Genomic DNA, 12421 nt, shown 5'->3' with positions numbered 1-12421 from the left:
TCTCATTTGCGGCCGCAGAAATGCCTATCTATTCCCCTTACAATAGAATCCCCTATCACTATAGCTCTCCCACTCTTTTTCCTCCCGTCCCATGCAGCAGAACCACCGATGGTGCCAGGAAGTTGGTTGCTGCTGCCTTCCCCCGATAAGGCATCCTCCCCAACAATATCCAAAGCGGTATATCTGTTTGAGAGGGAGATGGCCACAGGGGATCCCTGCCTGCGCTTACTACTCTGCCTGTTGGTCACCCATTCCCTTCCTGCCTATGCAGCCTTTACCTGCGGTGTGACCAACTAATTAAACAGGATATCCATGATGTCCTCAGCATCGCGAATGCTCTAGTATGTATCCATTCGCAGCTCCAGCGCTGCAATGCGGTCTGCCAGTAGCTTCAGCTAGATACACTTCCCGCACACATGGTCGCCAGGGACACAGGAAATGTCCCTGATTTCCCATATAGTGCAGGAGGAGCATGCCACAGGGTTGAGCTTTGCTGCCATGACTTACCCTTTAATTAATTTAAATTAAATCAATACCACCAATTATACTACAATTAAATGATATACTCACGGGCCCTTGTTTCCTAGCACTCCCCGCTACACAACAGAGACCTTAGAAACTATAACCACAAAATTAAGACCTTCTAACTTTATAAACTATGAACCTTAACTGTCAAACTATAGAGTTGTATAAGTACTCACTCAATCAGCTGCTTCCTCCTTCCCGCGTCACGTTTTGAATCGTGACGTGGCTCTGGAACGCCACCGCCTGTCTGCGAGATTGGTAAGCCTCTATAAAAAAGTCCGCAAAAGTGAGTGTAAATACTCACTGAACCTCCGCTCTCACCGCTCCCGACAATGGCCTTTGTAAAAAAGCCCGCAAAAGTGAGTTTAAATACTCACTGAACCTCTACTCTCACTGCTCCCAACAATGGCCTCTGTAAAAAAGCCCGCAAAAGTGAGTTTAAATACTCACTGAACCTCCGCTCTCACCGCTCCCGACAATGGCCTGTAAAAAAAAGCCCGCAAAAGTGAGTTTAAATACTCACTGAACCTCCGCTCTCACCGCTCCTGCTATCGCTCAACATACTTTGATTCTTGAAAGTGGTTGCTCAGTTCTTACATGTTGAAACACTACCATAGATTCAAAATAGCCCAGTTCCTTTACTTACTGTATAATGACTAGCTGGGCTCAGGCACCCCCAGATATATCCACAGTTATATTAAAGGTGCTCCCACAATGCTGTAGGGAGTTCCAGGATTTTGACACAGCGATGATAAAGGAATGACAAAATAATTCCAAGTCAGGATGATGTGTGACTTGGAGGGGAACTTGGACGTGATGGTGTTCCCATGCACCTGCTGCCCTTGGCCTTCTAGGTGGTGAAGGTCCAGGGTTTGGGAGGTTCTGCCGAAGAAGCCAGTGACTTGCTGCAGAGCATCCTGTAGATAGGACACACTACAGCCACAGTACAACAGTGGTGGGCACATAGTGGATGTCATAGAGTCATAGAGTTATACAGCATGGATAGAGGCCCTTCGGCCCATCGTGTCCGCACCGGCCATCAAGCCCTGTCTAATCTAATCCCATATTCCAGCATTTGGTCCGTAGCCATGTATGCTATGGCATTTCAAGTGCTCATCTAAATGCTTCTTAAATGTTGTGAGGGTTCCTGCCTCCACAACCCTTTCAGGCAGTGAGTTCCAGACTCCAACCACCCTCTGGGTGAAAAAGTTCTTTCTCAAATCCCCTCTAAACCTCCCGCCCTTTACCTTGAATCTATGCCCCCTAGTTATTGACCCCTCTACTAAGGGAAAAAGCTCCTCAGCATCCATCCTATCTATGCCCCTCATAATTTTGTACACCTCAATCATGTCCCCCCTCAGCCTCCTCTGCTCCAAGGAAAACAAACCCAATCTGCCCAGTCTCTCTTCATAGCTGAAGCGCTCCAGTCCTGGTAACATCCTGGTGAATCTCCTCTGCACCCTCTCCAAAGCGATCACATCCTTCCTGTAGTGTGGCGACCAGAACTGCACACAGTATTCCAGCTGTGGCCTAACCAGTGTTTTATACAGCTCCATCATAACCTCCTTGCTCTTATATTCTATGCCTCGGCTAATGAAGGCAAGTATCCCATATGCCTTTTTTACCACCTTATCCACCTGTTCCGCCGCCTTCAGGGATCTGTGTACTTGCACACCCAGATCCCTCTGACCCTCCGTCTTGCCTAGGGTCTTACCATTCATTGTGTATTCCCTTGCCTTGTTAGTCCCCCCAAAGTGCATCACCTCGCACTTTTCCGGGTTAAATTCCATTTGCCACTGTTCCGCCCATCTATATCGTCCTGCAGACTGAGACTACCCTCCTCGCTATTTACCACCCTACCAGTTTTTGTATCATCCGCGAACTTACTGATCATACCCTTTACATTCATATCCAAGTCATTAATGTACACTACAAACAGCAAGGGACCCAGCACCGATCCCTGTGGTACCCCACTGGCCACAGGCTTCCAGTCACAAAAACAACCTTCGACCATCACCCTCTGCCTTCTGCCACTAAGCCAGTTTTGTATCCAATGTGCCAAGGCACCCTGGATTCCATGGGCTCTTACCTTCTTGACCAGTCTCCTGTGCGGGACTTTATCGAAGGCCTTACTGAAATCCATGTATACCACATCCACTGCGTTACCCTCATCCACACACCTAGTCACCCCCTCAAAAAATTCAATCAAATTAGTCAGACATGATCTTCCCTTGACAAAGCCATGTTGACTATCCCTGATTAATCCTTGCCTCTCCAAGTGGAGACTAATTTTGTCCCTCAGAATTTTTTCCAATAATTTTCCTACCACTGATGTTAGGCTCACTGACCTGTAGTTCCCCGGTTTTTCCCTACTCCCCTTCTTGAATAATGGTACTACATTAGCGGTTCTCCAGTCCTCTGGCACATCCCCTGTGGCCAGAGAGGTTCTGAATATATGTGTTAGAGCCCCCGCAATCTCTTCCTTTGCCTCACACAGCAGCCTGGGATACATTTCGTCCGGGCCTGGGGATTTATCCATTTTTAGGCCTGCTAAAACCGCCAATACCTCCTCCCTCTCGATGTTAATATGTTCGAGCATATCACAGTCCCCCCGCCCTATTTCTATGTCTACATCGTCCTTCTCCATAGTGAAAACAGATGCAAAAAATTCATTTAGAACCCCTCCTACATCTTCCGGCTCCACACACAGATTGCCACTTTTGTCCCTAATGGGCCCTATTTTTTCCCTAGTTATCCTCTTACCCTTAATATACTTATAAAACATCTTAGGATTTTCCTTTATTTTGCTCGCCAGTGTTATTTCATGGCCCCTCCTTGATCTCCTAATTTCTTTTTTAAGTATCCCCCTGCACTTTTTGTATTCCCCTAGGGCTTCCTCCGTCTTTAGCCTTTTGTATCTGCCAAAAGCCCTCCTTTTTTTCCTAATCCATTCTCGTATATCCCCTGACATCCAAGGTTCCCTGTGGTTTTTGGAACCACCCTTGACCTTTACGGGAACATGTTGCCATTGTATGATCTCAATCTCCCTTCTGAAAGCCTCCCATTGCTCCGATGCGGATTTTCCTACAAGTAGCTGATCCCAGTCCATTTTGGCCAGATCCTGCCTTATCCTATTAAAATCGGCCTTCCCCCAATTTAGAACCTTTATTTCCGGCCCATCCCTGTCCTTTTCCATGACCACCTTAAATCTCACCATATTATGGTCACTGTTGTGTATGTAACCTGTTCCACCTTAAGAGAGCTTAAGCCTGTTCCACCTTAAGAGATGTACTACTTTCTCAGGCTGCTGTAGACGTAATACCGGGGGTGAACACACCGGTATATAAGCACTGTGCAGTAATCTTGTATTCAGAATAGTCCCTACCTCCAACCAGTAAAGACCTGTTTTATTGTTACTGATTAAGTCTGAGTATTAATTACTTGAACAACTCACAGACTTAACACTGGCGACGAGTCTGATTCGGACCCTGCGGCAGTCACTCCACGGCAGCTTTGTCCACAGCCAGGACGTTGCAGAGAGGTTTCCACCCTCTCCACCCCACTGGAAGACATCCTGACCTCAGAGCCTCCATCGGCGACTGTCAGCTTCTTCTCCAGCTTGGTGGTGGGTAAGCCGTTGTCTGAGCCGGGCAGCGACGCGACAGGCAGTCGACCGCGTTGGCCGCACGAACGGGGCTGGGGGAGCCGGAGAAATAGGGCGCGAGAGCCTCTTCGAGCGGGAGGCGTTTCAACAGAGCGATCGCATCTCCTGATAAGGGCCGCACTCGGGCGATCGCGGCGAAGATAAGGGCCGCACTCGGGGGCTGAAGGGAGACGGCGTCGGGGGACGGGTGAAGACCGCCAAGCGCGGGAAAACCGCCATTTTGTGGGCGGAGGACGACGGCAAGAGCGGGAAGCCGCCATCTTGGATAGCAGTAAAAAAAAAAATCTGAGAAATTGCAAATCTGATAAAGTACTACAATGCCTAAACACGGGAATATTAGCAACTTTGATAGTGACATCGAAGATTGGGCCATATATGTTGAACGAGTTAAAAATTATTGTAAGGCCAATAAAATTCGTGAGGCTGATAAAGCACTAACATTATTAAATTTAATGGGTGCGAAGACATACGGGCAATTGAAACACCTGTTATCACCAGATGAACCGGCGGATAAGACGTTCGATGAGATTGTTACTGTCCTGAAAGATCATCTAAACCCCACGCCGCTGATGCTAGCGGAACGATTTAAATTTTATGACAGAAGGCAGCTACAGCATGAAAGCAATGCTGAATATTTGCTGGAATTGCGTAAATTAGCGAAATATTGCCAGTTTGGAACGGGACTGACAGATGCACTACGAGACAAATTTGTGTGTGGTTTATTTAAACAGGATACACAAAAGCGACTGCTCGAGGAGAATGAGCTGACGCTTGAGAAGGCGGTCACTATGGCAGCAGCACATGAAGCCGCAGCGAGAGGCACGGCAGTAATGCAGCTACAGTCACCGGAGCTCAGTGCACACAAATTGGGTGTGAGTTCTGTTAAATGTTATCGTTGTGGAAAGACAACGCATGATCAGAACCAGTGTTGGTTTAAAAACCAAGAATGTAGAACTTGTGGTAGGCTTGGACATATAGCTAGAGTACGCAGGTCAGCGAAGAAGACCAGCAACAAGAAGTCACCGCAAGGGAAATACGCAAAGGTACACAAGGTGGCCGAACAGGAGTCCGATTCAGACGCAAGCAGTATTAAACTGGCTAGCTTAAGGGTACTCAACGTTGGTAAGGGTGCAGACCTCCAGACAATTTGGGTTACTCTTCAGATAGAAGGAGTCCAAGTAAAAATGGAATTGGACACTGGATCGGCATTGTCGGTCATGAATAAGAAAGATTACAGAAGGTTATTCCAACATATTCCCCTACAGGATACGGAGATTATATTGACAACCTACACGGGGCAGAGAGTGTACCCCATCGGGACAATAAAGGTTGCAGTGGCCAACAAGGGCAAAGGAAGTCAAATAATGGACTTATATGTGCTACCGGAGGGAGGTCCACCACTACTAGGCCGGGAGTGGTTTAGAAACATAAATATGGACTGGCATTCGCTAAAAGCCATAAAGAGTGAGAACTCGGTGCAGATAATCAGCCCAGACTCCAGAACTGATGATGGTAAGACCAACCCATGTGCAAAAGACAAAGTTTCAGCACAGAATTCCACTGAGCAACAACAACATAGTTTAACAGAGAATTCTGAGTCTGTCAAGTCTACTGATATGCACATTTTTGAGGGACACTGGGCTCGAACTCAACTCCATTTCAAACTACAACAGCAATTAGAACAAATGATTCGCCGTTTTGAGCAAGAGATGAATGAAATAAAAAAGTTCTTTGTTACAGAGTGGGAGAATCTGGAAAGGCAACAGAAGCAACTGATGGAGAAAATGGAGCAGGAGCACACCAACCATCTGCGCGAGGAGGCCGAACGAATCAAAGCTGATTCAGGTTCTGAAGGTGCGTGCCATAATCTGGTGTCAGAAGAGTTAACGGTCAGCCAACTCCTTCATATGCTGAGGGACAAGACTCTGAAATGGGAAAAACTTGAACACGAGCTGCGATCTTCAAAGGAAAAGGGTTCGGAGCTCTCAAAAGTCATTGAGATGGCTGATGTGACGACACAGACTGAAACGACTGCAACAGAGCAGCCATTGGATGCCAAAAGTACGCTGACTCACGTCAATGTAGAACAACAGACCGCTGAAACAGCTGCTCTGGTAGAGGGATTGCATAGTCCGATCAATCAATCTCCAAAGGAAGTTGAAGTATTAAAATCACAAATGAGGTCACTAGTAAACGACTTGCTGAAAGCCCAGAAAAAGCTGGATGCAGAGGTACACATGAAGAAGTCTCTTCAGGAAAGATGTCTGGATTTGGAACAAGAGCTGGCTAACGTCCAGCTGGGTATGGAGGAAATAGACGACCCTCTCACTGGTCTAGCTCAGGACGACACCGAATATTACCATGACCTGGTGGACGACACCGAATATTACGATGTCCTGTCCTGCCCAGCTTGTAACTTCAACTCCCATAGTGCAGAAATCATGGAGGAGCACCAAAAGTCTACGGAACATCGGGAGAAGCTGGCTCTACGACGGAAACAGGAGGAAGAGAAGGAGGAACTGCGCATGCAGCTGGCAGCTGTGGCAGCTGACAATGGAGCCCAGAGAGTCTCCAAGAAGCAGAAAAGGAAAAGTAAAAACAGAAGATGACCCATCTGAACCATTATCACCTCTACCAGATCACACACGTGGTCCCTCCGAACGGAGCCAAATCAGTTCGGAAGTTCAAGCTGTTAAATCCATGAAAGGACTATTGAATGAGTAACGTGAACCGACTACACCACAGAGATTGAATCTGTGAACTGTTTTCCGCAGAGACTGAATCTGTGATATGTTACGTTAAACATGAAGTTATATATGTATATATGTTATTACGTTATGTTAAATGGGGGGGATGACTATAAAGCTAAGAAGGGAGGAGTGTTGTGTATGTAACCTGTTCCACCTTAAGAGAGCTTAAGCCTGTTCCACCTTAAGAGATGTACTACTTTCTCAGGCTGCTGTAGACGTAATACCGGGGGTGAACACACCGGTATATAAGCACTGTGCAGTAATCTTGTATTCAGAATAGTCCCTACCTCCAACCAGTAAAGACCTGTTTTATTGTTACTGATTAAGTCTGAGTATTAATTACTTGAACAACTCACAGACTTAACAGTCACTGTCACCAAAGTGCTCACCTACTAGCACTTCTTCCACTTGGCCGGCCACATTCCCTAGAATTAGGTCCAGTACCGCCCCCTCTCTTGTAGGACTTTCTACATGCTGGCTCAAAAAGCTCTCCTGGATGCACTTTAAGAATTCTACACCCTCTGAGCCTTTCACACTCTGACTATCCCAGTTAATATTGGGGAAGTTGAAATCCCCCATTATTATTACCTTATTATTTGCACATTTCTCTGAGATTTGCCTACATATCTGTTCCTCTATCTCCCCCTGACTGTTTGGAGGCCTATAGTACACTCCCAGCAAAGTGCTTGCCCCCGTTTTGTTTTTAAGCTCCACCCATATGGCCTCATTCGAGGAACCTGCTAATATATCATCCCTCCTTATGGCAGTAATTGACTGCTTAATTAATATTGCGACACCCCCTCCTCTTATACCTCCCCCTCTGTCTCGCCTGAAGATTCTGTACCCCGGAATATTGAGCTGCCAGTCTTGCCCCTCCCTCAACCATGTCTCCGTGATAGCAACAATATCATACTCCCATGTGCTTATCAACACCTTCAGTTCATCCACCTTATTTGCAAGACTCCTTGCATTAAAATAGATGCCATCCAGCCTTGCCCTTATATATTTGCCCTGTCTACCAAGCTGACTTGTTTTTTTCTCTATAATTGGCAGCACATCACCCCCTATTTCAGCTCCCCTCTGTATCCCATCCCCCTGCCAAGTTAGTTTAAACCCCCCCCCCAACAGTGCTAGCAAACCTCCCCACAAGGATATTTGTCCCGCTCTGGTTCAGGTGCAACCCGTCCGACTTGTACAAGTCCCACCTTTCCCAGAAGCAGGCACAGTGATCCAGGAAACTAAAACCCTCCCTCCTGCACCAACTCTTTAGCCACGCATTCATCTGTTCTATCCTCCTATTCCTACACTCACTAGCACGTGGCACTGGGAGGGTGGTGGATGGGCTGCCGGTCAAGTGGACTTCTTTCTTCTGGCTGCTGTTGAGCTTCTTGACTGTTGTTGCAGCTGCACCCATTCAGGCAAGTGGAGAGTATACCACTCACATGTGTGCCTTGTAGGTAGTGGAGAGGCTTTGAGGAGTAAGGAGGTGAGTCACTCACAGCAAAAAACCCAGCCTCTGACCTGCTCCAGTAGCCATATTATTTATATGGTTGGTCCAGTTAAACTGTTTCATCATTGAACTGTTATAAGAACTTATGATGATATGTCAGAACACAAGACATTAACAACTGTAGCTCTTTTAATTACATAGATTGGCCACCAGTTGTAGTATTCAAACACAGACAATGTTTGTGGAACAAGCCTGGAGCTCTTGTGGGTCAGTAGATTCAAATGAATAGCTTGGACATTCAAACAATTAACAAATGAAGCTTATATTATCCAACAGAAACCACCTATAGGATTACTAATTACATATCCATGTCCAATTGATACCCATTCAGACATCTGGGTTTCAAGTTGGTATAAAGCAAAAAGGCTGGCCGTTTCACAAAGGACTGAGGTGTTTAGCCTCTCAACTACTGTTACTAGTAAAAAAGGATTCAAGTCAATAATCAAACATAGACAAAAAGGTTTTATTTTTGTTACAGTGACCATCCGTCATTAGTTAGATAGAGACTTTTTACGTAACAATTAACCAAAATGCTTACAGTCTTTCTTATCATAATATTTATACAATGTATATGACAGGTAGGTAGGTCACTATCTGCTACACAAAGTACAATATCTTATTCCATTAACCTTTACAGGGAAAGGTGAGATTATCACTACTCTTTAAACTATCTCACACAGATACAATCTGGTAAAAATAGATGCCTTGACTTTTGATAATCTCTTAAATCATTTATAGAAAAGGGAAATATTCTTCACAAAATCACTTCCATAGGTTCACTTTTGAGATTGCATGCTATATATATTAAATATTTTCAGCTAGGTAATGACATATAAAATGCAGCAATGTATCACAACCATTTGTCCAAAGTGTGATGCATATACAGGGAAATATTAACACAAAGTGCTAACCTATGATATACAGTGTATTAGACACCTCAAATAAAATGAAACTACAAATATTCCAAAAATAAGAATGATCGTTAACAAGGCTGGTTGCGGAGGGACACGGGCCGGGGGGGGGGGGGAAGTGGGGGCGTTGAATTACCCGATGTCAGAGGAATAAAATCAATACCTAGCTACTAAACTCAAGACATAGCTATCACCCTGGTAAAGTCAATGAAGTGAATCTAGATGGGAAGATTCGTGACTGTGACAGGGAGTACCTATTATTTATGAAATAGTTATTCTCAACTCTAGATTAAGTGGAAGACTCTCTCCGGGGAAGCTAATATGCAGCATCTTGTCTAATGATTTTGCTTTTTAAAAAAAATAATCTTTAGCCCTATTGGTAATTTAACCATGCAATGCATTGGAAGAGACTACAGTCTGATACAATTTATATATAAGGGTTCTGCTCTTACTTAATAAGTAAATGGTTTTAATCTCTGTAATAGCAATGGTGAAATAGGTGTAGCTAGGAGAAGCTGCAATTATTGGTGTTCGATCACTGATTGGAGATTCTGCATGCTGTGCAAGAGAATGGTTAGATGCAGTATGGCACCTACAATTCTACTTCCAGTTTCAGCTGGCTCATCCAGTGGAGGTGCTGAGTGGAGAACCAGGCATTTCCTGAACCTCTATCTTAAGCATGCAGTGTTACAAAGAGGATGGCTCTCCCTGGCTACTCTTCCATCTCTCCTCGCAGGTGGTTACAGAGCAACATTGGCAGGAGGCTACAGCAGTTCATCTGAACTCTTCAGCCAGTGTCTAGTGTACAGCGCTAGAAGATATGAAAGCCGAGAAAATATTGGAATCTTGAAATTGTTGCCATTTAATCATAGTGACAAAAATAATTGAATGTGTCCCATTGCAATTCATTGTAGATCTGACCATAATATATTAAAATTCTAACGTGTCTTTCCGCTTCCTGTCTACAAAACCTTATTTCCCTGTTATCACACGTCTCTGTCAGAGTTTGCCATTATAAACTCCCATGCCCAAAAGCTATCATGGAAACTGTCTATGTAAACTCATCATGCTGTAATTATACCATCCTGTCAGTGGTGTTGCCATAGTGCTTCAGTTTGGTGTTTCCCTCCTCCTCAGCCTGTACGGCGCCCAGAGACACGTCCAATCGAGGCGCAAATCAAATTATGCAGTTTTAAAGATCACAGAGTTTTGGGCGTAATTGAGTTACAAGTACATTACGCCCTAAACTCCTTGATCGTTCACGATCATCTCTCGATCACTCCGCCGAACACATCTTTGCCCATAATAATAGCCCCGCCCCCAATTTACATAGCCTGATTGAGCACAATTGCAGAAAACGTGCCTATCAGAGGCTCTCTTCAAATTACAGCCAGATTTTCAGGCACAGCAGGAAACAAAACCATTTTTCTTGTTGTAATGTACATACCTTTAAGGGGGGGGACTATCTTTTACAGCTCATGTATACTGCAGTGACCACACCTGTATATAGCACTGAGTAGTAATCTGTACAGATCAGTTGCAATGTGAGCCACGTTGAGTAAACACCTGTTGTACCGTTCTCCGCAGTCTGTGTCTTATTATACACGGACGCAACACTTGTGTTTTATTGCAAATTTTGGAGCTTTTTAAAAAATGTATCCTCACTGGGACCTGCATTGTATTTTCTTTTCCTTTGAATGGATTTTTATGGCATAATTATAAGTCACAATAAAAATGGACAAGCTTCCCCGATCGCAGTTTCTGGTACACGTTGTGCCTGAATGATGGGTAAATGAGTTGAAACTTTCATTTTCCTACTTAATTAAGGAATACATGGGGCTGAATTTTAATGGGGAAGGTGGGTTGGGGGTGGGGGTCTCCGAAGAGGTCCGAAGGGAAACCCAGGAGAACGAGTTTCCCACAGGCTCTGCTGATTTTAACTAGGCCCTGCCTAAACCTCTCCGCCTCTCGACCTCTCTTTCCTCTTTTAAGACGCTCCTTAAAACCTATCTCTGCCCTAATTTATCCTTATGTGGATTGGTGTCAAAGGTTTTGTCTTCAAATACTCCTGTGCAGCGCCTTGGGACATTTTACTACCTTAAAGGCACTATATAAATACAAGTTGTTGTTGTTGTTTAACGGCAGGGCACGATTTGCATGGAAAGCCTCTGTTTCCCACTCGCAGCCAGCCAGATTGAGAGGCTGGCTGGCTGCGGGCGGGTAGGCCTGTGGCACCAGGCCACACAGAGGAGGAAGGGAGGAATCGTGAGGGGCAGGGGTCGGCCGGGATGGGGGGAGGTGGTCTGACCAGGATCGCAAGCCGGGCAGAGCACAGGGTGGGGGTTGTTGCGGTGGTACTCTGTTGAAGGTCGGGGGACAGAGGGGCACAGGGTGGGGGTGGATCTGCCGAAGTTCAGCGGCTGGAGGAGCATGGAGGGGTCTGCCGAAGATCAGGGGTGATGGGCCATGGGGCAGCCGGAGGAGCAGCGGTGCGGCCTCGTGGAGGCATCGGAGGCCTGGGGAGGGGGGATTGGTGGCCTGCGGGGGGGGGTTCCGATCATGGGGGTGGGTTAGGCAGGGACCCTGGATTCAGGAGGTTAAGGCACTTACCTCCTGGATGCAGCAGCCCTCGCCTTGCTGTAACTGTCGGGTTTAACAAGGTGTGTAAAACCTGACCTGCTACAGTTAAACATAAAAATGGAGGTTAAAGAGGCTTCCCGCCTCATTATAATATTTAAATAGACCGCCCTCCTCCTGGCAGCGGGTTGGCTGCCCGCCCCCATCCTGCCTCCGTTAAAACCAGAAGTGGGCGGGTTGAAGGTGGGTTCAGGTCGAGATTCAGATTTTTAATACTTTAACTACCCACATGATCCAATCCTACCCATTTTTTTAAGTTAAAATTCCCCCATGGTGTGGGATCGCCGCATTCCCTGGGTCCCGATTGTTTACGCTGATTTGCACCCATTTTACATTCGGGCATATCCTAATCAGATGGACCAGGAAATTTGAGGGTGTAGGAATGTCTAGTTCCTATCAAGAGACTGAGGTCGACTCAGGCGAT

General features: G+C 45.9%; 1 long non-coding RNA gene across 2 annotated transcripts in view; it reads left to right on the top strand.

Moving 5' to 3' along the window:
- The window catches only part of LOC147120704 (uncharacterized), a 57108-nt gene that overhangs the window by 5969 nt on the left and 38718 nt on the right, over positions 1-12421 (top strand). The gene's annotated exons all lie outside the window — the stretch shown is intronic.

Source organism: Somniosus microcephalus, chromosome 4 (assembly GCF_052327205.1).
Source record: "Somniosus microcephalus isolate GS21.2 chromosome 4, FLI_Smic_1.0, whole genome shotgun sequence".
NCBI classification, from domain to species: Eukaryota; Metazoa; Chordata; class Chondrichthyes; order Squaliformes; family Somniosidae; genus Somniosus; species Somniosus microcephalus.
Note: the sequence above shows the minus strand (reverse complement) of the source record. Positions and strands in the feature narration are given on the sequence as shown.